General features: G+C 52.7%; 1 protein-coding gene across 1 annotated transcript in view; it reads left to right on the top strand.

Annotated features, from left to right (window-relative positions):
* Positions 1-27,168, top strand: part of Arhgef3 (Rho guanine nucleotide exchange factor (GEF) 3) — a gene marked incomplete in the record, with an annotated part of 322,049 nt that overhangs the window by 3,105 nt on the left and 291,776 nt on the right.

Raw genomic sequence — 27,168 nt, 5'->3', positions numbered from 1 at the left:
CGGGTCCGCGGCCGGCCGCTGCGTCTTTTGAAAACTGCGCGGCGGGAGACGCCGAGAGGCAGGCGCGGGTGGCGGGCCCGAGGGCGTGGGCGCCGCGTCGGCCGACACGGGTGAGCGTCTTCGGGACGTGGCGGTTGTCAAGCCAGGTGGAGATGGGCGCCTCCGGGCTGTGCGGGGCGGAGGCCGCCGGCGCACCCTGCTTGGCCCCGGCAGGGGCTTGCGTGCTGGGGAGGCGGCGGATTCTTCCTGAGGACTTGGTTCCCGGGTTCTTTGCCGGGCCCGGCGTGCCTCTGGCACTGGGGCGGAGGTGACAACGGCCGGCAGCACCCGGAGGTAACCGGCTTGTCCCCTGCGGTAGGAAGAGGAGAGCTTTGCAGTCTGCGTCCTAGCAGTGTGGTCTGGGGCGAGTTTCATGTGTATGACTCGGTTTCCTCGCGTGTAGGCTGGAGGTGATAATAGCACAAACTTGAAAGGATTTCGTAAGATCAGAGTGAGTGGCTGAAATAGTGACTGGTGCGAACGAGGTAAGTCCGCCGCGTGTTAGCTGCTTTTGTGGCGGGTGCTGACGTCTGGCGAAGGATGCGCCCACCTCCCTGCCTCCCCGCGGCGCGGCGGCTGTGCACCCGGGGCTCCTTGCCTGCTCCTGCTGGGGATCCGGCCTTTCGTCTCAGTGCCGGGCGGCCCTCCCCTGCAGCCCCGGGACCTAGCTGTGTCCTAGCTGTGACCTAGCTGATTAGAGATGACCTTTGTCAAGAAGCCTGCTGGAGCTGGGTCCTGGAGCTTCTGGAAGCTCTGGGCGCGCCTGCATGTTGGCCTCTGGGGTGACACGGAGCAGCCTCCACGCATTCCTTCCAGCCCAGGCCCGGACAGGCTGACCTCTCGTCCGGCCTGGTGGTCTGCTGGAGGGCCCGGGGACCTGAGTTTGTGTCTGCTCCCCATTCTTCATCCCCAGCAGATTGTCTCTTGCACCCGTGGAGTCTCTCTGGGCCGCACCTGTTTAATTTCTTCCTCTTGTACTCCAGAAAAAGGAGTACCAGACCTGGCCCTGGGTCTCCAGAAGTGACCCGAGACACAGGCGCCGGTGGTACTCACCCCCGGAGGCCCCGGCTCCGAGCGAGGCGTGGCGATGCTCGCGCGCATGCGTCCCTTGTGGCCTCGCCCAGCGCACACCTGCTGCAAAATTCAGGTCTGTCCTGACTTGAGAAAATCTGATCGGGAGGTCGCCGGCGAAGAAGGCGGGCTGTGGGACTAGCGAGAGCTATCCCGTTGTGTGCGTGCGCGGTCTGCAGGCCGGGATGCCTCTGATGAGAACGAGTTCCAGGTGTCTGGAGACTCGGCGGGGCCTTCTCACTTGCGTCTTCTTCTACCACGCACCCTCTTTCCCCGCTTCTTTCCATGTCCCCCGCTTTCTTACCCTTCGGCTCAGGCCCTTCCTCTGTGCTTTCCCTGATCGCTCTGTCTACAGCGGTCCATCCTCCTAAGTTTTATCTCGTTCTTCCACTGTAGTTTATTCACAGGACTTACCTGAAACAATTTCCTTCATCCACCCATCCACTCATGTAGCAGTGCTGTGGAGCGAACCCAGGAGCACTCTACCCCCGGGGTACATGCCGAGCCCTTCCTTTATTTTCTCAGGCTGGCCTCTAATTTGAGATCCTCTTAACTCAGCCTCCTGAGTGCCTGTTACAGGAGGCCTGTGGACCACACCTGGCTATTTATGGGTTTTATTGTCTGAGAATGTAGGCTCCAAGAAGGCAGGGTGTGGCCTTCCTTACCACTGGCCCCTGGCCCCTGACGCACGGTAGATTCTCAGGGAATGTTCCTGAATGGCAGAAGGAAGGGCCACCCACTGCCAGGAGTGAGAGGGGGCTGGGGTGCTTTTAAGAATAGTTGTGTACAGAAGACTTGGTCATCAATCCGGAGCCCGGGGTTGAAAGTGACTGTTAACGTTTGCAGTTAAGTCCTCTCCTCAGATCTCTTCTGGTTATCGTTCTCCCTCGTCTGGAATCCTGTAACGCAGGGAACTTGTCACCACGTGACATAGTCGTTCCTCTCGAGGAAAGATTAGGGAGCACAGAGGATCAGAGAGAGTCCGTCCACCCCTCTGATGAGCCCAAGCGTGGCCTCCCGGCTTCTGCAAGCCACCACTCCTTCCTTCCGGCCCTTACATCCTGGTCCTCCCAGCACTGTTCATCCCAGACTGCTGCCTCTACTTTTCTGCCATCCTTAAGGTGCTGGAGTTCCTGACCAGAGCTCAGAAGCCTACAGAGCCCTGCGTCACCAGACAGGGAACAAAGAGGCCACTGGCATAGTTTAGAAACATTCAAGGCCAGGTTCTGCATGGCTCAGACTCCTGTAACGGCATTGAGTGGGGGTGGAAATGGCTGTGTTTTACTATGTACTCTAGGCTGGCCTTAAACTTGCAGCAGCCCTCCTGTCTCAGCCTCCCAGTGCTAGAATTATATGCATGCCCTTCCATGATTACAGATGACCAAGTCTTCTGTACACAACTATTCTTATTCTTCCATGATTGGGTTTTGCTATAATACCTAAGAAATCTTTGTCTAATCCAAGGTTATAAAGATTTATGTCTTTATTGTCTTCTAAGAGTTTTACAGTTTCAGCTTTATATTTAAATCTGATCCATTTTGACTTAGTATTTGTATGTGATATGAAGTAGGGCGTTTGACTTCATTCTTCTGCGTGTGAATATCCTGTTGTTCCAGCACCATTCGTTAAACGGACTGTTCTTGCTAGATGTGAAGGTGTGTGCTTGTAATCCCAGCTACTTGGGAGGCTGAGGCAGGAGGGTCACTTGAACTCAGGAGTTCGAGGACAGCCTAGACAACATAGCAAGACCCTGTCCCCCAAAAACACCACCTGAAGACAGTTCTTCTCCATCGAATTATCTTTATGGATCCCTTGCTGAAAATCAATTAACCGTAAATGCAGGTGTTTTTTCACTCTCAGCTCCCTACTGTTTATCCAGATATCTCCCTTAACGGCAGTACCAGCATCTGTGCCTGCTTGAGGACAGTAACTTCATAGTCAGTTTTGCGATTGGGAGGCGTGAATGAATGTGCTTTGTTCTCCCCAATGGTGTTTTGGCCATTTGAGACCGCTGTGAATTTTAGGATCAGCTTGATTTCTGCCAAAAGGCAGCTGAGATTTTGACAGGCGTTTTGCCAACTGTGCAAACCCCTCGTGGGAGTTCTGCCCTCCTGACCATGTTGGCTGAACCGGAGCGTCCCTCCGGAGCAGCCTTCCCAGGGCCCTGGCTGCTGAGGGTGTGGAGGGTGCCGTGTCTGCCCTTCAAGCTGCGCAGATATAAGCCCAGGGGTCTCTCGCCTCTTTCTGGCTGAAGACAGTGCTGTAATGTGGCATAGTACCTAAGCTAAGGCTGGAGACCTTAGATGAGGCCCTGAAGTCCTGAGTTTGTGAAACGGGAGGCATCCGCAGCCCGAGCACCCACAAGGCTCCGCCTCTAAGCCCGAGGAGGGCAGTGCGAATGGGCACCCCACCAGCCTGCGGGCATCTGCCAGTAGTGGGGCGTTGGGGTCAGGCTCCCCTTGAACTTGCCGTCACTGGTGGGTGAAGAGGTAGGATTTCTTTTTTTTTTTTTTTTGGTTTTGGTTTTTCTCCGGTACCGGGAGCCGAACTCATGACCTTGCGCTTGCCAGGCAGGCGCTTTGCCGCTGAGCTAAATCCCCAGCCCCGAGGAGGTAGGATTTCATCTGAGGGAGGGACTCTTGCTAAAGCCCCTCTCCCCCAGCTCACTGGCATCATAGTTTGAAGAATGGAAAAGAATAAGAACAGAATAATATCCCATCTTAAAAGCTTAGTTTACACTCCCGCATGCCCTTATGTGTTCCAGATGGAGTGCTTTGGCTCCAATTGGACATTTCATTCTCAAGGAAGAAGAAATAAAAAGTGAAGCGATTATATTTGTCTCATTGGGAACCTTGTTTTCCAAACTCAAGGAGTGACCTTGGAAACCACAATTGAAACGTCAGATCCATGTGTCCCTCAGCTCGAGTGAGGCGCTCTCCTTTCAAACACGAACAGTGCTAGTGTGTATGGGGGGGTGTTGGGGTCATTTATCATTTTGTTTTTTAAAGGGCTTTTTGGGGCTGGGGGTTAGCCCAGTGGGGGCAGCACCTACCTGGCAAGTGTGAGGTCTTGAGTTTATACCAGCGCCCCCTCCCAGAAAAGGGCTTTTTTTCTTTTTTTGGCAGCACTAGGGATTGAGTCCAGGGCCTTACCACTGAGCTACATCCTGGTCCTTTTTATATTTTGAAAGGGTCTCACCAAATTGCCCAGGCTGGGCTTGAACTTGTGATCCTCCTGCTTCAGCCTCCCAGAATGCTGGTATTACTGATGTGCACTGCCAAACCAGGCTGTTATTGTTTGTTTTGGAAGGGGAAACGGTTATGTACAGTAGAAATTGTTTGGAGATTTTCAAAATCTAAGATCCTTGGGCTTATTCGATTCCTGTTACTTAAGCTGTTAGGCAGTTCGTGGGGATTTCGTTTCCATCCTTTAGTGAGGCGTGTGTGCATGTGGGAAGTTAGGGGGAAACACAGTGATAGAACCAGCCCCCAAAGGAGGAACTGCATACAGAGGCAAGGTCTGGCGTGGAGTCACAAGCCGAGCTGACCTGCAGTAACCCTCTCTGTGACGCATCTCCCGAGGGCAGGGGAGGACTGTGTCTGTCCTGGGTGGCTCTAACTTCACAAAAGCTCTGTGCACGCCTGGAGATTCAAGTGGTTTGTGAACGAATCACATTTCATCTGTTCTCGGTGGGGCAGGCCCTCCCTAGTCTTTGGCCAGCGCAGTGAGTCAGAAAACGTTTAAGTGACCAGCCAAGGCCTTGGGAGGAGAGGGAGTTGGTGAGTTAATTGAAGGAGGAGGGACAGCTGCTCCGGAGTGCACAGTAAATGAATAGCAGAACATGAGTGGCGGAATTGATGCAAATGTTCAGAGCTTTAACCTATTGTATAACAAATGCTAGTTAGGAAAGTGTAAGTATTATCTTCCAGAATGAGATGATAATCTCGTTGCCACATTTTGTGGAGCATTTGTTACATGGTAGAGTGCAGTGGCTTTTCACTCTTTATGCGACTTTTCACTCTTTATCATAAGAGATAAATCTAGACTGTAATCTGGGGGGTGTGAGCAGAAACAAGCGTGTAGGGAAGCGGTACTTTGTGTGTGTCTTCTGTCCTCTGATAGTCCTCCTGTGCCTTAGTGGATCGCTGTTTTCTTTTACTGTTGCTGTAAATGTGGTTGTGCCATCCGCTTGACTTTCTTCACTAATAGATCAGAACCTACTGTTTCAGGCAGATGTGGTGGCTCACGCCTGTAGTTCTGGCACCCTAGGAGGCTGAGGCAGGATGCTTACATGTTCAACCTCAGCCTGGGCACCTTATGATTTAGTGAGGCCCTCTCTCAAAAGAAAAAAGAAAAGAAGGGGAGAGTGGAAACACTGGGGATATAGTTCACTACAGAGGCCTGGATTCAGTTCCTAGTGCTGGGAAAACACTTTACCCCCTTTTCCCACCTACTGTTTACAAAATACTATGCTAAGCAGTTCACTATGTGCTTTATAAGTATTATCTCATTTAACACAATCTCATGAAGTAGGTATAATCCCCATATTTTAGGTGGAGAAACTGAGGCATAGGGTATCTTGCCAAGAGTTATACTACCAGTGACTGGTGGAGCTTGAATTTGAACCCAGAAAAGCTGAATGTCATTAAGAGTTCATGCTTTAGGCCTGGCATGATGGTGCACACCTGTAATCCCAGCACTCAGGAGGCAGAGGCAGGAGAACTGCTTTGAGTTTGAGGCCAGCCTGAGCTACAACGTGAAACTCTGTCTCCAAAAAAAAAAAAAAAATCCGAAGAGGTCACAGTATATACCTATCTCCTGTAGCAATTAAAGAACAGGATATAATTTCATATCCTAAGAATTGGTTTTTTTTTTTTTTTTTTTTTTTGGTCTTTTTGAGACAGGGTCTTGCTATGCAGTTCAGGTTGACCTTAAACTCACTTTGTAGCCCAGGCTGGCCTTGAATTTACAGCAATCCTCCTGCCTCAGCCTCCCAAGTGCTGGGATTACAGGCATGCGCCACCACGCCCGGCCCAGAATTGTTATATACTGGAAAAACCAGCTCCGGAATTGATACAGAATTAATAGCATTTATTTGAAGATTGATTTCAAAACCAAATGTGTCCACTTTGATGGCTTTAAGCAATGTAGACATTTTATTCTTTTATGTTTTGTATTTTTTTGTCTTTAATCTTTTTATTCATCTGATGATTTGAAATTTCTTGCAAATACAAGTACTTAGGGATGATTTTTGAGGTTAAAAAAAATCACTTGTTTTGGATATTTCTTAGGGTTTGGAAAGAAAGAACTAGTGGGATGTACAGCTCTGTCTGTCTGTCTGTCTATCTATCTATCTATCTCTTAACGACTTTCTTGTTGCTAAGACAAAATACCTAACACCCACAAGTTCAAGGAGAAAATTTTATTTTAGTTCATAGTTTGTAGAGGTTTCAGTCTATAGTTGGCTGGCTGCAAGGCAGGGCAGCGTGGCAGAGGGGCATGGGGGAATAGAAAGGGTCTATGGCAGAGCAGGCAGGAGGCAGCAAGTGGTGAGCTCCCTTTCCCTTTTATCGCATCCAGGCTACAAGCCTATTGGCCCCAGAGTGGGCCTCCCATTACCCACACCCAGAACTATGCTCAACCGCTCACTGGGGGGTAATTTAATCTCAGACCCTTAATCTCAGTTCCACACGCTAGATCCAGCGACCTCCAAAAAGCCCTACTGTGAGTGTGTCAGGCACTGGGGGGCCATCTGCGTATAAGCCATAACACTATCTCCAGGGGAGGCCTGGGGAGTCTAGGGTCTGCAGCGTGGGCCAGCAGGTTGGGCCAGCAGGATAGAGACCAGGGAAAAGTTGCAGTCAGAGTCCAAAGGCAGCCTGCTAGCAGGAGTCTTTCTTGATTGGGGAGGTCAGACATTTTCTGTTAAGGCCTTTAACGGATTAAATGGGGCTCTGGGGGCTGGGGATTTAGCTCAGTGGCAAAGCGCCTGCCTGGCAAGCGCAAGGTCGTGAGTTCGGTTCCTGGTACCGGAGAAAAACCAAAAAAACCAAACCAAAAAAAAAAAAAATAAATAAATGGGGCTCTCCTACATTCTGGAGACTGATCTTCTAAATGAAATGTTAATCTCATCTGGAAAAATAGTTTTGCAGAAGCATCTAGAACGGTTTGAACAAATATCTGGTCACTGTGCTCTGTCCAAGTTGACACACAAAGTTAACCATCTCCAAGAGAGACTGGGACACCATGTGAGGCTGTTCCCATGAGGAAGAAGGTGGTGGGTGGAAGCAGGCGCGTGATGCTTGTTGAGGTAGGAGGATGCTGAGCAGGCGAAGTAGGTCCCTCCCTGTCTCTGGCAGCGAGAGCCTTGCGCTGCTTGATAGCATTTCCACTACCGGTGGACATACGTGTTTTACCACGGTCCCATAAGGTTGTACTGGAGCTGAAAATTCCTGTTGCCTGGTGGTGTAACAAGGTGGTCCATTGTAGTACTTCTCATTTCTCACTTGTGGGGATGCGGGTGTAAGCAAACCTGCTGTGCTCCAGGTGGTCGAGAAGGACAGCACCTGGAGCCCCAGCTACTCAAGGGTAGGCTGGGGAGTTCCTTGAGCCTGGGAGTTCAAGGGTAGGCTGGGCAGCGTGTCTCAGACAGACAGACACACAGACGGTTTACTGTCAAAGAGTGTGTTGTGTGATGCTGGCAGAAACCTCACACATTTCCTATTCCCCATGTGTTTGACTGCCTCGGATCCCCTGTTGGAGACTGGCTTGTACCGCCTGAGGTGGTGTAAGTGCGTTCCGGTGTTTGTAGCGGACAGTCTCAGAATGCGTCCTCGTTCAGCGGCGCTCAGTATGGAGGGACAGCGTGCGTTGGTAGATGGAGGCGGAAGGTTAGATTTCCTTGCTCTGAGTTGAAAGGATTTTTTCTTGTATTTTCCTTTAATACCAGAGAGCCCGAGTTCACAGCACAGGGTGAAAGAGCTATGGCTCTGTGGCCCAGGGCTGCGTGTTCAGGGGCTGGGCTGCAGCGGTGTGTGCGAGCCGCCGTCTGTGTCTCAGCCAGAACGTGACTGACCTTGCCTCTCCTGTGCCACGCACGGCGGTGTGTCAAGGCTGTGGTAACCTGTGGGTCACCGGCCACAGGAACTGGGAATTGAGCCTACGAACAGGACAAGGTCTTCAGAAACAGTAAATATTAGTATTTGTGATTCACTAAATGTTTGCTACAGGTTTTCTTTTTTTTTTTTTAGATAGGGTCTCACTGTGTAGTCCAGGTGGGCCTTGAACTCATGAAATGATTGTCCTGCCTCAGCCTCAGAAGTACTGGGATTATAGGCGTGTGCCACCAGGCCCAGCTATTTTTTTGAGATGTAGTTCACATAGAATGAAATTGACCCTTTTAAAGTGTAGTTGTCAGCATATTCACAAGGTTTTATAGCCATTATCACTGTCTAATTCCAGAACATGCTCACCACCCCAAAATATAGCTTTTTAATTTATTTTATATATATATATATTTTATTTATTTATTTATTTATTTATTTTTTTGAGATGAAGTCTCACTATGTAGCCCAGGCTGGCCTCTCAGTGATCCTCCTGCCTCTGCTTCCCACGTGCTAGGATTATAGGTGTGTGCCACCATGCCCAGCCAGCTTTTTATTTTGAATGTAAATTAAATATGCAAGAACATTGTCACTGTATCGGCAAACTTGTCATTTGTCCCAATGTAAAAGCAAACTCAACAAAAATCCTCTCTTTACCTTACTTCTTCATTTATGCCCTTAGGTCTCTTTAGAGCAAAACTTCTTGAAAGAATTGTCGTGTTACTCCAGTTTTTTGCTTCCTCTTGTCTCTCACTGTTTTGTTTTTGTTCTGAAGCAGAGTCTTGCTATGTAGTTCAGGCTGGCCTTGAAGTTGCTAAATTACCCAAGATGGCCTCAAACTTAGAATGCGCCTGCCTCATCCTCCCAAGTTATAGGATTATAGGCATGTACCACCACACCCAGAAATAGTCTCTCACTTTTAAAAAATTGTGATAGCTGGGCATGGTAGTGCATTCCTATGTGGTAATTCTAGCACTCTGCGGGGCTGGGGCAAGAGGATCACAAGTTTAAGCCCAATTTGGGCTTGATGAGAACCGTCTCAAAAATAGTTTAAAAAAAGGGGGGGCTGGACTATAACTGCATATGAAGGCCCTGGGTTCAGTTTCCAGTATCAAAAAAATTTGTGATAAAATACTCATAGAGTGCTGAGCATAGTGGCGCACGCCTGTAATCCCAACACTCAGGAGGCTGAGGCGGGAGCATTGCCATGAACTGAAGGCCAGTCTGGATTACATAGTGAGTTCCAGATCAGCCTAGATTACACAGCGAGACCCTGTCTCAAAAAACTTAAGACGCACACCCAGACACACATAACATTTAGCATCTCAACTGTTGTTAAGTGGACAGTTCAGTAGCGTTAAGTGTGTTCACACTGTCGTGTAACTGATGTCTAGAAAGTTTTCATCTTATGAAAGAGGAGCTCCGTATACGTCAGGCAATGGCTCCCATTCCTCCTCTCCCGGCCCCTGACATCCACCTTGTATCTTTCATCGCTGTGAATGTCACGACTCCAGGTACCTCTTCGAAGTGCAGTCAGGGAGTATTTGTGCTTCTGTGACTGGCCGCTGGCTGCACTTAGGGTAGTACTTCCAGGGCTCATCCATGTTGCAGTGTGTATCAGAATTGACTTCCTTTTCAGGGCTGAGTAATTCTGCACCGCAGGCGCGTACTTGTTCCGTGTATCCGTGTGTCTGTTGGCCGACACTGGGGCGCCGTGAGTAAAGCTGCCATCCCGGCCTATGAGGCGCATCGCCCCCTCCTCCCTGCCCAGTGTCTCTTGCCCTGGTGTCCAGGGACCGCTGTGTTGTTCTTGGCGACGGCCCCTTCTCTGGTGCCACCCAACCCGCCCCCCGCCTTGGTGGGTACACAGCTGTTCACATTCTGTGCCTTGGAGACTTTCTCCCTCTGTTTGCAGGGCCCCCCACTCTCTTCCTCTGCCTACATCAGTTCACAAAAACTGCATCCTTCGTTGCACGGACCGAGCCTGGGCTCCTCTCTGCCCGCTGCACCTCCCGTCTTCCCGCCCAGCAGGAAATGCTGCGGTGTCTGCTGTCAGAGACACTCTGAGTGCGCCATGCCTGCCACCCCTGCCCGCGCTGCTGTCCCTCTCTGTAGGACTCGTGGTCTCTGCTGGGCCCTCAGCTTCTGTCCTTACTCCCCTCAGCTTGCTCTCAAGGGATCCTTTGAAAGATTGAGCACAGCCTTAAAAACTCTCGTGCAGAACCCTTGAAAAGCTCCTGTTTTACTCACACAAGGCCAGAGCGCTCACAGTGGCACAGCCCCAGGTGATCTGGCTCCTCCCTTAGATTTTTTCTCCTTTCTCACCTGCTCCTGGAGCGCTGGCCTCCGTGCTGCTTCTCAGATTGGTGTCTCAGGGCCTTTGCACCTGCAGCTGCTCAGCCTGAAATGCTCTGCTTCACATGTCTGCAGCGATTGGACCCTCGCTGCTCCCGCTCTCCCCATCCTTGCTTCTAACCTGGCAGTGCATCGTCCATGCTTTCCTCTGCCTGCCCTGCCTTAATGCTGCTCACTGCCATGATCCAGTGTGGGGTGCACTTTGTGTATGGATCCTGCTTAATGACTGCTGGAACTAGAAGTTCACCTCCACGAGGGCAGGGCTTTTTCTTCTGTCCTGTTCCCTGCCACATTCCTAGCACCTGTTGAACCAGAAAAGGAAAGTCTAGAAAATAGAGATAAAGTACAAATTTTGCTTTTTTGTTTTTTGAGACAAGGTCTCACTCACTCTGTAGTCCAGGCTGGCCTTGAACTCATGGCAGTCCTCCTGCCTCAGCCTCCAAGTGCTGGGATCACAGCCATGTGCCACCACGCCCGGCTCCTAAAGTACAATTCTTTTTTTGTTTGTTTGTTTTTCTGGTACCGGGAGTCGAACTCACGACCTTGCACTTGCCAGGCAGGCGCTGTGCCACTGAGCTAAATCCCCAGCCCCTCCTAAAGTACAATTCTTGCCTGCATTTTTAACCTGTGGATGATTATGTACATGTATGTATAAGTATGATGATATAAAACCTATCTACATATGTGTGTAAGTGTATGGGGGGAGAGCAATTGCAAATGCTGCTTAGGCCTCCTTAAAGTTGCCTCCTCCTCCTGATTACTGCTTGTTAAACTGCTGCAAAATGTTTCACTGAGTGGATGTAACAAATTTCTTTAACCTTGTTGCTTTGTTCTGAGTGACTGGACACTTCCAGCTTTTGGGTGCAGTAGGAGACTGGGCAGTGCTCCTCTGTGCTGGGCATTTGCCCTGCCTCAGCCTCCCCTCCGAGCCCCCATTCTCCACAGGCTGAGCGGGGAGTCCCTACCCCTTGTCTGGGGTGACCAAGCCAGGCTGGATGGAGCCCAGGCAGGTGGCCCTGGGCTTCTACAGGGAGTGGCTCAGAGGGCTGGGTCCGCTGTAAGTGGTGAAGGCGTGGGGGCACATGGTCTTCAGTAGCCTGTCCCACGGCAGGTTCCACGCCCATCCCGTGGAAGCACCGTCCCCACTCGCTCTTTATCTGTCCTTAGTCCGGAGCGAGGAGCGGCACAGCCCTCCTGAGGACGCTGCTCAGGCTGGGACCTGTGTAGGCGCAGGGGTGAGTGGAGACCTGGGGTCAAGCCTGGGGCGGATGCTGGTGGTGGGTGATGTCTGAGGGGTGACCGCCCTAACCTGGACTGCTTGCTCTGGGAAGTGGGGCGGGAAGTGATCCCACCCCAGCTCTGCGTGTTGTTTTACTGTGATGGTGCCAGCGTCCTGTGTGTAGCAGGAGTTTCACACGGAATTAGCGCAGGGTCAGTAACGAAAGCAGAGTCCAGGCAGATCCGTGCACACCTTGTCCGCACAGCGTGATGTGCAAGCAGCCGCCGCCCACGCGTCCATCGGTGAGGGGCGGGGCCCGCAACTTGGGTACGCGGACAGCCTGAGGGAGGGGCGTGGCTCAGAGGGAAATATGCCAGCCCGAGAGGACAGACTCCCTGCGATTGCGCTTACAGGAAGGAGCTGAGGGAGGCACGTTCAGAGACAGAGAGCACAGTGGAGGATGTCAGGACCGGGGCCGCAGGGCGAGAGCAGGGAGTGACCGCACCTGGGTGCAGAGTTTCCGTGTGAGGTGATGAGAAGGTTCTGGAAACAGTGTTGTTGAGGCACAGCATTATGACAAAGTGGTGAATGTTTTGTTTTAAATTTTTATGTATTTATTTATTTATTTAGTCTTTTTGAGAAGGGTCTGGCTATGCAGTTCAGGCTGGCCTTGAGTTCACTTTGTAGCCCACGTGAGCCTCGAACTCACAGCGATCCTCCTGCCTCAGCCTCCTGAGTGCAGGGATTACAGGCGTGCTCTACCATGCCCCGCTATTTATTTTTTTTTGGTACCAGAAATCGAACTCAGGGCCTGGCGCTTGCCAGGCAGGCACTTGTGCCACTGAGCTGTATCCCCGTCCCTGTTTTTTTTTTATGGAATTTTGCTATGTAGTTCAGGCTGGCCTTGATCTTACTGTATAGTCCAGGCTGGCCTCAAACTTGTGGCGATCCTCCTGCCTCAGCCTCCCAGGTGCTGGGATTAGAGATGTGCACCACCACGCTGGCTGTTACATATATTTTAACACACACACACAAAGATGAGAGGAGTGGAAGGATGCACATGGGTGTATGCACGACATGGTGTTCCTGGGCTTTGTCTTTATGCACTGGAGTTAAGTCAGAGAGGAGCTCACAGTGAGCAAACAGGCCCAGGCCCCCAAAGAACAGATGGATCAGTACTGGACGCAGTACTCCCAAGGCCCCAGAGGTGCTGCAGGGAGGACCCCAGGCAGGGAAGGCGCAGAGGGAGGAGGAGGAGACGTGCTGTGGTTTCCTCGGTGACTGTGGGCCAGGGCAGTGCAGACCTGGGTCCCCTGGGCGCAGCCCGTCACTAGAACCTGTGTGAGTCACATCTCAGCCGAGGAACAGAAGAGTATGTGTGAGAGGGCTGGGCCGTGACTCAGAGGCCAGTGCCGTGGTGACGTTCCACCCGTTCTGTGCCTTCCCCTGCGGGAGAGCAGCAAAGCTACTTCCCGTGCAGGCCACTGGAGCGCCCAGCGCCTGTCCAGGCTTCTGCTGCGGCTCTTCCGGAAACACGCCGGGCGGCAGCAGCTGCGCTGACCCAGCGCTTGCCGCACGCTGGCTGGGCCGGGCCGGGCCGGCTCTGCTCCCTGAAGCCGCGCTCCCACACGGTCCGCTGGTCTCAGGCCTGGAGGGGGAAATGGGCTTCTGAGGGGAAGCATCTGCCTTGGGCCACGGCCTCAGGTCAACCTGTCGCTGACTCTGAGCCGGGTCTTGTCCCTGCGCGTCCGCACATGCACCAGGGGGTGCTGTGCAGGGGCTGGCAGGAGCCAAACCCGCAGGTACGTGCGCCCTTCACCGTGCTGCTCACCGGGCCAGCACAGCCTGTGACGGTTCTGTCCAGTGTGTGTAAATCTGCAACGTTTCAGAAAGACCACACTCGTTTGAACAAGTTTCCGTAAATGGTAAAATATAAAATAGATGTACTGTGGATTGCCCCTTGATGGAGCAAGCGGCAATACTCATTTGCTAGGTATTCTTGTTGTTCTGGGTGCTTTTTTTTTTTGAGACAAGGTCTCGCTGTGTAGTTCAGGCTGGCCTTGGACTCACTGTGCAGCCCAGGTTGGTCTCGAACTCATGGCAATCCTCCTGCCTCAGCCTCCTAAGGGCTGGGATTACAGGTGTGCACCATCATGGCTGGCTAAGAAACACCTTTTATGGAAAGAGATACGCTCTTTCAGGGTTTGTATTTGAAAGAGATTGTGGGAAATGTGTAACCTTCCCTTGGCTTACAGGCAACGAGAACGACAGGCCTGAAGAGTTAAAGCGCAATGAGTATAGGGAAATGGAAATTCATGGTACTGGGAATTGAACTCAGAACCTTGAGCTTGCCAGGCAGGTAGTACACCACTGAGCTATGTCCCCGAACCATAGCTGATAGTTTTAATCTGTTGGGCATGTTGGCATACCACCTATAATCCCAGCACTCTGGGAGGCTGAGGCAGGAGGGTCACAAATTCTAGCTGAGCCTGGGCAGTTTACCTACTTAGTGACACTGTGTCTTAAAATAAAAGGTTAAAAGAGCCGGAGATGTAGTTTAATGTGAAGACCTTGGCTACAATCCTCAATGCCACAAAGAAAAACACGTACATACAAAATAGTTTCCATCTCATCTCTTCTGTCTGTTTTTCTTTTTCTCACCCACCCGCTTTTGCTATGGATTGAACCCCGGGCCTTTGCACTGTGCTGCATCCCCAGCCCTTTAAAAAAAACTTTGTTTTATTTTGAGACAGAAGCTTGCTAATTTGCGGAGTTGCCTGGGCTGAGCTTGGACGTTTGATCCCCCTGCCTCAGCCTCCCAGGATGCTGGGGTTACAGGTGTGCGATCATCCTGAAATTGTGCCAGTATTGCTAACCCAGTGGCAAAACTGCCCAGCTCATGTGTGTGACCCTTCCTCAGCTCCTCCCTGACCGTCTAATGCCAACAGCAGAAGAGTGAGAAGAGAATTAAGGCCACACTGTGTGCCCATTACGGTAGGAGGCATGCATTCATTCATTCTACAGGTGTGCATCGCATGGTGTGGCTGGAGCTGCCTGTTCTGGGTGGGATGTAGAAGAAGGAGATTAGGATGAGTTGACACTTGAAGTTGTCTGATACACAGTGTATGCACATATTCTATTCTTTCTACTTCTGTATGCTTGAACCCCTGCATTCGAAAAGTAGATGTACTGTATATATGAACTCGGACACCGTCACACACACAATCACGTACCTTGAGCAGGACTCGGGGAGGTGTCGGTGCCGGGGAGGCCTTGGTGGCCAGCACTGTCTCAGGCTCTGCCCTGCTGGAGCCAGAGGCTCATTCAGGAAGTGGATGTTGTCACGTACGTGACTGTGAGTAAGAGTACAGCAGGGGTCAGTGCTAGGAAATCAGGAGCAGAGAGGAGAAAATCTATAGTGCAGATCCCATTCTCCCCAGCGCTGAAGGAGGAACTGGGTCCTCAGCTTGAGGCAGCACGGGGCGAGGGGAGTGAGTTCTCACTTGTGTTCAGGCCTGAGGAAGAAGACAAAGGGGCAGATGTGTGTGTGTGTGTGTGTGCATGTGTGTGTGTGCATGTGTGTGTGCGCATGTGTGCGCAGAGTCAAGGTCGACAGGTTCCCCGGCTCCTTATCTGCTCAAACCTGGTGTAACAGGATTTCAAGGTAGACCAGTTGCCTTCAGCCTCGTAGAGGATTTTGGTGGTGCATGTTCAAAAAGATCACTGGGTTCTAGCAGAATCCTCCAATGATTCCTAATTGATTCTGCTTAGAAAACAAGCCTGCAAACTTTTCTTACCTCCGCTGACATGCGCTCCTGCTCCTTCTGGTCTCATTGAGTTCCAGTGCTGTCCCATCTTGCTCAGTCCCCTCACCAAATCTTCCCAGTGGAGGAAAAACAACCCAAATCTACTGTTCAGAAAACAGCGCCAGGCAGTTCACTGTGAGCTTTGCGTGTATTAGCTCAATTAAGCCCCACGGCCTCCTGGCGCGGGAACGGTCTCACCTTCCTCTTTTCAGGGCCAGCTCTTTCCCATATTCGGGTTTGGGCTCAAGCGCTGTCCAAAAGGCTTTCCCCAGCACTTCTGCCTGTGGACTTTCTCTCCTCCTACTGGTCTCTTCCCCGGGCTGCAGGTGGGCGGTGGGGCTGTGTGGGTGCCTCTCCTGTGCCTTCCTCACTCCCCCGGCCGTCGGGGCGGGTAGTGGGGCCCAGCAGGTCTGACAGCCAGGTGCCGCCTTGCCTCTCGCTGCATGTATTTCTCCTTCCTCACTCTGCATTGTAAGAGGCAATTGACTCACACAATGGCCAGAATGGACTTGTTAAGAGACATGTGTGTCTGAATTCTGCTGGACTTCAGGGGAGAGGCAGTCAGACGCTTCTGCAGGATCCAGATAAGAGATTAAGGTACAGAAGGGTCTGTGTCCTTTCTGGGATGATGGAGTTTGGCCTTTCTGGTGTGCCTGGTTTGTGGTCACAGCTGACAGAAGAATTTTATCCTTTTTTTTTTTTTTTTTTTTTGGGTTTTTTTTTTTTTTTTTTTTGACTGGGAATCGAACTCAGGACCTTGCACTTGCCAGGCAGGCGCTTGTACCACTGAGCTATCTCCCTGGCCCTAGAAGAATTTTATCCTAAAAGTATGACTCAGCCACTCCTCCCCTACATCAAACATCGAAATCATCCAAGATCATTGAGGTCCTGAGTGAGAAAGACAAATCCATGGAGCCTCTGGAAGGTAACAGAGGAATATCTGCATCAGCCCAGACTAGGAGCAGACGTGCTGGTGTTTTGTTGTTTTGTTTTTAAAGTGTTGAGGATTAAACCTAGGACCTTGCACATGTGAGGCTACACCCACACCCCAGAGGCACAGAATTCTTAAGACACTGAAAACACTGGAAAGGAAAAAAATCTTACAACTCAGCCTTCATCAAAATTCAGAACACTTTTTTTTTTTGTTTTGTTTTGTTGTTTTTTTTTGGTTTTTCTCCGGTACCGGGAACTGAACTCATGACCTTGCGCTTGCCAGGCAGGCGCTTTGCCTCTGAGCTAAATCCCCAGCCCCCAGAACACTTTTTGTTTGGTTTTTGAGACAGGGTTTCTTTAGGTAGCCCAGGCTGGCCTTGAGCTCATGGCGGTCCTCCTGCTGCAGGCTCCCGAGGTGTGCGCCAGCCATGCCTGGCTCACATGAAGAGCTCTTGGGCTAGAGGTAGAACATGTGCTTAGTGTGCACAAGGTCCTGGGTTTAGTGCCCAGCACTGAAATGATGAATAAATAAATAAATAAAATAAAAAGATGCCTAGTTGAGAGTGAAACAGCAAACTGTAGTCTGAGATAATATCTGTGAAATATATATGTCTAAGGTATACACTTTTTGATATATTCAGAATCTATAAAGAGCTTCTACAGATGAATAAGAAAGGAGATAATGTTTAAAAAGACAAAAGAGCAAGCATATCACCAGAGAGATTATCCAAATGGTCAGTAAACATGGGAAGATAATTAACCTCGGTAGTCACCAGAGAAGTGACAGTTTAACCCCTTGACTACCACTACACACCCACCAGAATGACTGAAATGAAGAAGACCGCAATCAAAGTGTCGGTGAGAACACAGAGCAACTGGACTTTGTACACGTTGGTAGTGAGAGCGTGCATTGACACGACCGACACTGATACAACTAACAGTATTCCTACCTGTGCTGCCACGGTTCCCCTCCTAATTACAAACCCAGTGGGGCTGGGGATTTAGCTCAGCAGCACAGCGCCTTCCTGGCAAGCGCGAGGTCGTGAGTTTGATTCCCAGTACCGGAAAAAAACAAAAACAAAAACAAAAAAAAACAAACCCAAGACAAGTAGTGAATATAGCACCAAAAGTCATGTAGCAGCATTTGTCTCTCTTTTTCTTTTCTTCCTTCTGTCCTCTTCCTCCTCTTCCTCTCTTCGCCTGTCTGTCTTTCTCTCTCTCTGTCTCTCTATCTCTGTCTCTCTCTTTGTCTCAGCACTGAGCGTTGAACCAAGGGCCTTTGCACTGAGCTACATCCCTAGTCCTTTATTTATTTATTATTATTTTTTGGGTTTTTTTGAGATAGGGTCTTCCTATGTAGTTCACAGTGGCCTTGAACTTGCAGCAATCCTTGTGCCTCAGCCTCCAGAGTGCTAGGGTCAGAGTCATGCACCACCGTGGTTGGGTGGTTTTTTTTATGTTCTGAGGCAGGGTCTTACTAAGTCACCAAGGCTGAGCTTAAACTTTCCCTTCTCCGTCGGCCTTTTGAGGACTGGGATTACGAGCATGTGCAGCCAGGCCTCGCTGCAGCTTTGTTCATAACTATCACAAAGTGAAAGCAACCCAGTCTGCCCACAGTCGTACGGATGAGCGAATTTTGATACACTGCACAATGGAAGAAGCTACTGCTGTGCACCGCGGTGTGGACGGAACTCCGCATGCCGTGATGGGTGCAGAAAGCAAGGGGCAGAGTCCGTGCACACGGTTCCAGGCGCGGAGCGGCCAGACGCTTGCCCTTGGAGGTCAGAGGGGTGGTGCTACCTTTGGGTAGGCGCTAATGGGAAGAGGCAGGAGGAGGCTTTCTTTCTACGGGGCTGGAAGTGTATTGTGATGCGCTTGCTGATTACACTGGGGTAGGAGTATCTAAGAGCACTTCAGATTTGTGCCCTTTATATATGTTGATGGGGAAAGAACACAGCGGCCTTTTGCAGAGTTCTTGAGAGAAGGCTGGGAGATGAACCAAAGCCAGAGGGCAGGGCCGGCTGGAGGGGAGGGCGAGGTGGAGGCTGCTAAGAGGCCAGGCGGCGCCCTGCCCAGGTCCCTCCCTGCCCGGGTGCTGGCAGCGGTGTCACTCCTGGTGTCCCTTCCCACCCTCACCCACCTCGCCCTCCTGGCTCACAGCGTGTGAGCACTAGCTGCTGCCGCTCCCTGGCCCTTCCCGGTTCTGACGTCATTTGCAGAACAGGCTCGTCCGTCTGCTGCTTCCCCATGATGGCCCATCTTCTGTGGGGAGGGAACCGGCCTGGTGGCCAGTCGTCCACGGAGCTGAGCATGGATAGCGGCGACGGTGGGTGTAACCGGGTGCATCGAGGAGGCCGACCTGCCTGTCTGCCCGGGCACATCGTGCTGCGCCCACACTTTGGGCTGATCCTGAACAACACATTAAGGCCTGTCAGTCTGCGGGGGCAGAGCCTGAGCTCGGCCGTGGTGCCCGGGGCCCTGTTTGTGCTCACACGGTCTGGCTGTGGCCCAGGGTCCCTCCTTGGTAGGTGTCCTTTTGACAGCGGGGGACCTGCTTCCTTTCCAGGCCTGTGTGCCGAATACCATGAGGTAGACCGCGTGCCCGGTTGTGTGTCCGCATGCAGTGCTACGGGGGTTTGTCTGTGGTGTCTTTGCAGGGAAGTGCAGGGCTTGGGAGTGCGGGCTCTGGAGCGGGAACGGCTGGGCTCTTAGGCACCGCGCTGTGCCAGGGACACAGCTCACGCGCCTGCCTCGCAGGGTGTGAGGGCGAGGCGCGTGAGACAAGGACCGGCACACTGGCGGGTGGCCCGAGCAGGGCGTGCCTGTTTCTTGGTTGGCTGATAGAGGTGTGTTGAGGTAAATCTGAGCAACGTGAAAGCAGCACCAGCTGACCCTTTGGGTATGTGTGGATTTGGAGACGTGATTAACTTTAGCTCTTAGAAGGACGCCAACTGTACCTGGGTGCTTGGAACAGTAGATATGAGCCGTGGTGGTGAGGGTGCGGGCTGCTCAGATGTGCAGGATGGGGAGCATGGCAGTGCCAGGGTGGCCTGGTGAGGCAGTGCCTGAGGAGCACCTACTGCCTCCCACGCATGCGGGGCGCAGTGCTCCCCGCTGCATTTTAATTATTTCATCATCTGACTTGGGCCCATAGTTTTGTTTTGTTTTGTTTTTTGAGACAGGGTTTCACTATGCAGTTCAGGCTGGTCTTGAGCTCACTTTGTAGCCCAGGCTAGTCTTGAACTCACCACGATCCTCCTGCCTCAGCCTCCCAAGTGCTGGGATCATGGGCATGCGCCACCACACCCAGCTCATGGCCCATAGTTTTAAAACCAAGAAACTACCATTAAAAAACTGTGGTGCATACCCATTTGGAGACCTGAGTTCATAGTAGCTTGTTCAGTACAGAGCAGCAAGAGTCACACGTTCGGCTGCGGCGATGTTTACGTGTTTGTTACATGGGGACAGCGGTCGACCCTGCTGGCGTCTTACATAATGCGTTGTACATACTGCACACGCCCTTCCCCAGTGCAGATGCATTAAGAATTCTGAAGCGTGATCACTCTGAGGGTTAAGAGGTGGGACTGTGGACTTGTCTGCCATAATTCGCTCTCCAGATGGCCACTCCGGCCGAGTCGCCCGTTCGCTAATATGAAAGTGTGCCATGGTGATGGACTTGGAACTGCTGGGTCCGAGGGCTTGTGGACTGAAAGTGTGGGTGGCTGCTGGCAGGCTGCCTTCCTCTTTTCTTTTCTTTTTTTTGTTTTGTTCTTTTGAGACAAGATCTCACCATGTAATCCAGGCTGGCCTCAAACTCACTACGTAGCCCAGGCTGCCTCTGCTTCCCGAGAGCTGGATTCCAGGCACGTGCCACCATGGCTGGCCTACATTGCCTTTCAAAGAGATGAGTGAGGTCGACAGTTCTACCAGTAGTGTGTGAATGTGAATTTGTGCCGCAGTCACTTACAAATAACTGTAAGCAGCCCCTTCCTGCTGCTGCAGGCAGGCAGAGGCTACATGCCCTCCCCTTTTCTGTTTTGTTTTGTTTTGTTTTTGTTTTTTCTTCCAGTACGAGGAATCGAACTCACGACCTTGCGCTTGCCAGGCAGGCGCTGTGCTAAATCCCCAACCCCGCCTTCCCCTTTTCTAACAGCCTGTATGGCTGTGCTTAGGGGCCCTGCTTAGCACAGCCATCCATGGTCTACAGGCTCACATCCATGCTCCTTGCTGTGGGCTTCACAGCCTCCCTCCCTGGTGTGGTGCTGGACTTCTGCCCAGCCTGACGCCCAGCCTGGCCCCTGCTATTGTGCTTGGACGGCAGCCCAGCGGTAGTGTTCCTTGACTGTCAGCTGCCGACTTCCCCTCTGTCCACCACACCTTGTGCCTTGGGGCTGCTCTTGCCCTGTGGCCTCGCCATCTGGGGAGGAGGGCACTCACCTTGGCTGTGGTCATCACACAGGGTGAGGGTGGAAAGAGCGGCGCTCAGGCTGCCGGGGTCGACAGCCCACCTCAGCCCTTGTCGGCCCGAGCAGCTGGGGCAGGGGATGGCACAGCCCCGAGCAGCCTCTGTAGGGTGGTGGGGAATGTAAGCGGTGGTAGCAGCGGCTGAGGGCCCGCGCTTCATGGCAGGTGGGCAAGAGCAAGTCCTTCCCGCGCTGGCTCTGCGGAGTCACCCTGGGGCTCCCCAGCCCGGGTTTCTCAGTGGCAGCGGCCTTCCTAGCCGTCAAGGTCTGATTTCTCTTCTTGGCAGTCATCACCTCTGTGTCCTCCCGGGCTTCTGAGTCCCTCAGAACTCAAATCCCAGGCGGTGGGGCCCGGACATCTGCATTTCGGAGAAGTTCCCCAGGTGAGCCCAGCCGCCTGTAACTTTCTGCAGCGTGGAGGTCAGGAGCTGTGTCTTCTCACCGCCACGCACGTGGGCCACCCTGGAATGGAGGGACCGTCAACGGCGCAAGGCCTTGCGCCCCCGCAGGTGAAGCCAGCAGCCCAGCACTGTGGGCTGCCTCTGCCACCTGGGCAGGGTCTCAGAAGTGCAGACTCCCAGGCCCTGTCTCAGAAAGTCACAGGTGTGGCCGAGCGTGACTGCGCTCAGGCAGTCCCATGCTTGTGTCAGGGCACTGTAGGCTCTGAGTACTGCCGCTGACATCCTGCGACTCTGTCATGGAGGTGCACGGCCCTTGTGCTCAAGCTGCAGTACCTGGCGTGTCCTGCCCTGCTGGGTGAGGTCGGTGTTCTTGGTGCCAGCTCACCAGGCAAGGTTTCTGGGTAGCGGAAGCAGCTGCACCTCTCCCGGTGCCTGGGTTGTTTTGATCTTGAGTGTTTCTGCTGCCCCCGGTGATGACAAAGGGCAAGTGTCTTTGTCACAGCGGATCCTCCAGTGGCTTGGGGGCCTGTCTCCTCAAGCTTGGTTTGGTGTGTGCTCTCCTCCCTGCCAGCCCGTTTGGAGGGGGGCAGTGGGGAGTCGCTGTTTCTACCCAGGCAGGCCTCAGGGTTTGGCTTCAGAAGCGTCTGCCCATTTCCATTGCTGGCCCCTCCTTGGATACAGAGGAATGATTATAACCAGACAGAAGGCTCCCCTTCACCCCGCTCTGCCCTCCTCCTGCACGCTTCTGGACGGGTTCTGTAGCCGGTGGCATCTCGCTCTTGGCTTGAGAGAGCTGCCGAGTGAGAGGTCCTGCGGCAAGTGGAGGTTGGCAGCTGGCAGAACGCAGGCCGATGCTGGCCCTGGCGGGCGGGCTCAGGGCGCCCAGCGCTTGCTGCCGTTTCTTGTGTGCATGTGGGCAAGCGCTTTTGGGATCTGGAATCTGGAGAGGATCTTTCACAGCTGTTCTGGGTTTCAGAGCCCAGCGTGGATGGGGCGGGAGGCGATATAGAGCTGGGTGTGAGGCAGAGGGGGAACGGGAGGAGCTTCACAGGTCTGGGATGGGCTGAAGAAGGCCTGTGCATGCCTGGACCTGCAGGAAGAGGCTGAGGTGCTCAGAGACCCGTTGAGGGTTGTCGTCATTCAAGTCACTTCCTCAGTGACCGTGGTGAGGCAGCTGGTGCGCTGCCTCGGGAGACCGCAGTGCCTGTGGAGTCTTGCCTGCCGGGTGGGTCCGTAGTGTTTCTTACTGGGTATTTTCACAGTCTCTCCAAGTGTTTCCCAGCCTCCTTCTCACTTGCCTGTGTATGTAGCACCCAGCTCCCAAAGGCCCGAGAGTCCACGTCATGGGCCCTTCAGTCCAGCTGCCCTGGATCCAGGCTTCCTCCTCCTCCTCCCTTGCATCCAGCTCCCAAGGACTGTCCAGACTTTCTCACAGAGGGGCCTGCGGGCAACTGCCAGAGCCACCGGCTGCCCTCGCATCTTGCTTATTGCTGTGAGGCCGCGCTGCATGCGGCGCACTGTTCCCCTGCATCCCCCCAGGCCCTCCCCCACAGAGAGCAGACGCCATCACCTCCCCCATTGTGCAGTTGGGGAAACTGAGGCCAGATAAGTTCTTTCCAAGGGCTTGTAGCTTCAAAGTGGCAGAAGTCAAATTAGAGTCCCAGTAGCCTAACTTTCGAACCCAAGGCCCGCATGGGTGCTCTGTGTTGTAAATGCTTTTCAGTATAGATTCTTTTTTTTTTTTTTTTTGGTCTTTTTGAGACAGGGTCTCACTATGCAGTTCAGGGTGGCCTTGAGCTCACTTTGTAGCCCAGGCTGATCTCGAACTCACAACTGTCCTCCTGCCTTAGCCTAGTATAGATGTTTTTGTAGCTTAAGTCAAGTCGTGTCATCATGGAATTATGATACCATGGAATCATATCTGTCTTGCATTTAATTTATGCAAACTAAACTAGAAGCTCTTCAGAAAAGACAAGAACAATCCTTCAAGTTCAGGGTTCTGCTTAATGAGTATGTTCTGGAGAGGGTGGGGCGTTGGGGTCAAGATGGCCCCGTCCCCAGTGCTCCAACTCTTTGGAGCAGCCCTGGGTGCGACTCTGGGGGTGGCACCCTGTGTGTTCCTCTGGTTCTGACCACTGACTACCTGGGTTGCAATCAATCACAGCCCCTGCTCCGGCGCTGGGGACAACCCGGCCCTGCTGGTGAGGAGGAGCCGCTCTCCAGATGTCCCTTGCTGATGGGCTTTCCAGGGTGTTTTGGATCCGCAGGATTGTCCCCGCTGTTAGAATTCGCCTTCCGATGTCCGAAGGCTCCTTTGTGGGGTCTTCCTCAGCCAGCATTGGGTCCACACACAGAGATGAAAGAAGATGCAGTCAGAGGGCTTTGTTTCAGGTGGGAGTCAGGCTGCGTGTTTCCTCAGGTGCCAGAACCTGTGGCGTCTGGGAGGTTTCGGGGCCAGGAGTCGGGTGGCTTCAGCTGTCCCATCCCCACACCCACTCCAGCTGCGGGAGCTTGGCGTCCTGCCTGTTTGTTTCCTTTCTGGAAAGTATGTGTAAGGACGTGTGTCTTTTGGTCATGCACACTGCTGAACTAGAGCATCATAGATTCCAGTGACTTTAAGTTATCTCCAAATGCCTCACTGGATACAATTTCATGAAACATTATTTATAATTGGGCTCCCAGGAGAGCTTGCTTTAGTGGTGCGTGCGTGGGTGCGTGCGTGCGTGATTTTGCAGCAGTCCTTGGTCTTGAGGTGTGCTCTACTTACCTTGGTCCTTGGTGTGATGAATGATGAATGAGGCCAGGCTGCTGTCCTTGAGCTGACCCAGGGAGGGGGATGTGGGTCAGGTCTAAGCAGCCCATTGAAACAGATGCCCTGGGGCCGGGGATGTAGCTCAGCCGCACAGCGCCTGCCCAGCAAGCACGAGGTTGTGAGTTCGTGAGTTCGATTCCCGGTACCAAAACAAAACAAAACAAACAGATGTGCTGGTGGGTGAAGGATCAGGCCAGAAAATCTTTTCCCTACCAGGGGATTCAGCTTTAGCCCAGTTAGAAAAGTTGGCGTGAGGTCTTTTCTAGGGCCACTTTGCGTGTCCGCCATTCCCCGAGGGGACTTGAGCTGCAGGGGTGGGTGTCCTCGCTTTGCAGGCTCATGCTCTGGTCTTGCCCTCAGGAGCTCCGTGAGCGCTCTGCACCCTCTGTGCCTTGGTGTCCCCCTCTGTGAAAGGAGTCCCTGCTGTAGGTGCCGCTCAGAGGCTCGGATGGGACGGCGCGTTTGGCGCCCCTGCCGCCAGTGCCTGGTGTGCGAGAACCCCCAGCTCCACGGCCTGTGGTGAGGAGGAGCGGCGATGTCAGTGCCCCCAGGCCCCTGAGCAGCCTGCTCGGCTCCTTTTAATGGTTTCTGCCGGGCCAGTGCCCACCGTTCAGCAGGCAGCATGGGGCGGGGCTCTAGGCCTCCCCTGGCCACGGCGCTTTGCTCCCTCTTCCCTTGGGGTCCTCTGTGAATCCATAGTGTCCTGTCCATCCACAAAGGTGTACCGAGTGTCCACTCAGGGTGTTACTGGAGAGGCCCAGAGAGAGCCAGGCGGGTGGGAGTGCTTTATATGAAGCCTGGCTTTGCAGACCTTTTTTGTTGCGTTGGAACAATTTATTTATTTATTTACAGGTAGGGTCTGTGTTGTCCAGACCAGCCTTGAACTCTGGGGCTCGTGATCTTATTGTCGTAACCTCCCCAGGAGCCGGGACTGCAGGTGTGCGCCACTGCACCTCGCTCGTTTTCTTTTTCTTTTTTTCTTTCTTGTTTGTCTGTCTCCTCATTTCCCTCCTCCCTGCTTCCCTCCCTCCCTTTTGTCCTTCCTTCCTTCCTTCCTTCCTCCCTTTCTCTTTTTCTGTGCTGGGATTGAGCTCAGATGCTGAGCCCTGGAACTGTTTTACAGTGTGAGGAGAGAACCTACAGGCTTCAGCAAAAAAGCACACAGGAAATAAGCTGCTTCGGTTGAAAGTGAAATACTTTTTGGCCTGAGGACGGGCAGCCAGGCAGGATCTTCTGGGATCCGGTCTCTGACTTCCCTGGGGAAGACTGTGGGCTTGGGACCAGGCCAGGGCTGGAGCTGACCTCTACCCCAGTTCTCCTCGCAGGAGTCTGAGCGGGAGGCCCGGCCCACAGTGGCAGATCTTACATATGTGGTGTAAACTGAGACCGTCACTCAGCCCCTCCATGGAGTTAGGCCACAGGGAAAGCCAAGCACTTAGCCAGAGGGCTGCCGGGCGGGAATAGTGTTGCAAGTTCTTGTGAGTTCAAATGTGATAACGGCATCAGCCTGCTGGATCCGGTTCACCACTGGGGCATCTTGACATTGGGTTTAGAAATACAAGTCTCCCTCGAGGGATGGTGACGAACGGGCCCGGGTGTGTTCTGCGTGGTTTTGCGTCTTGGAGTCTTACTTTTCTGTGACTCTGGGGTGCCCAGGTCCCCACAAGGGCCATGTTATTTCTCTACCTATGTGGTGATGGCTTCTCAGAGTCTGGATTCTGTGGCAGGCAGTGTCTGCGTTCCATAGCGTGGGGAAGAGCACGGTTGCCCCAGTTTGTTCAGCGCGTGTCCCGCTGTCTGCGCCCGGGGTAAAGGTGCCTCCGTGTCCGACGTGGTCTTTGGGGCCCAGGGGATGCGAGAGGCCGAGCTTACCAAGTGCCTCCCGGAGGTGGTCATGGGACCTCATTTCCAACTTCTGCACCAGTGACCCCCTGAAATCCAGTGTTTGGCATCCAGGAAGGGCAGAATGGAAATACGGGTGAAATGAGGTAGCGCTGTCTGCTGGGTCTGTCTGCATGGCTGAACACTTGATATAGACGGTCTCTTTTAATCTGAAGGTGCAGCATCTGCGGAGACGGGATCCCGGTGGTCCCCGCCCTCCACGTACTTCTCTTCTCATCTCCCTCTTGCAGGCTGTCTGTCCTTCTCCCTGCCCATGCTGCGCCCTCTCTCCAGAGTGGCTGACCTATCCTTGCTGCCTCTTACCCTTCGCCCCTCATCACAAGCGTCACCTCCTCCGAGAAGCCCTCCAGGACTCCCTCAGGCTGCCTTGGACCGCACATCCCCTCATTCTGCCTTACCACACTGTGCTGTAATGGTCAGTGCTTTTGTTTTGTTTTGTTTTTTGAGACCAGGTCTCCCTATGTAGTGCAGGCTGACCTTGAACCGGGAATCGAACTCAGGACCTTGTGCTTGCCAGGCGGGCACATGTGCCACTGAGCTATATCCCCAGCCCTTGAACTCACTTATGTAGCCCAGACTGGCCTCAAACCCACAATGATCCTCCTGCCTCAGCCTCCCCAGTGCTGGGATTACAGACGTGAGCCACCACGCCCAGCTTAGGTCAGTGCTTTTGGAGAAAGCACTTTGAAACAGTTTTAGTGAGTACAGCATACACAGGCACTTCTTGTGTGTGTATATGTGGTACTGGGGACTGAGCCCAAGGCCGCTCTACCTCAGACCTACGTCCCCAGCCCTTCTTTATTTTAATTTTGAGATAGGCTGGCCTTGAATTTAGTGATCCTCCTGCCTCAGCCTCCCAAGTAGCTAGGATTTCAGGCATGTAGCATTGCAGTCACCCGTAGACACTTTTTTGTTGTTCTACAAATGCCGGCTCTGCAGATGTAGCTGATGCCCACTTTCCTGTCTAGCTAGCTCCATGTCCCCTCTCAGAGGCAGCCATTGAAAAATAACTTTGGGATTGTCCCTTTTAAGCCTTAAAAACATACTGGCATCCGTCAGTGAGG

The sequence above is a fragment of the Chinchilla lanigera genome, unplaced genomic scaffold (assembly GCF_000276665.1).
Source record: "Chinchilla lanigera isolate Chin_1 unplaced genomic scaffold, ChiLan1.0 scaffold00029, whole genome shotgun sequence".
In the NCBI taxonomy this organism is placed as follows: Eukaryota; Metazoa; Chordata; class Mammalia; order Rodentia; family Chinchillidae; genus Chinchilla; species Chinchilla lanigera.
Note: the sequence above shows the minus strand (reverse complement) of the source record. Positions and strands in the feature narration are given on the sequence as shown.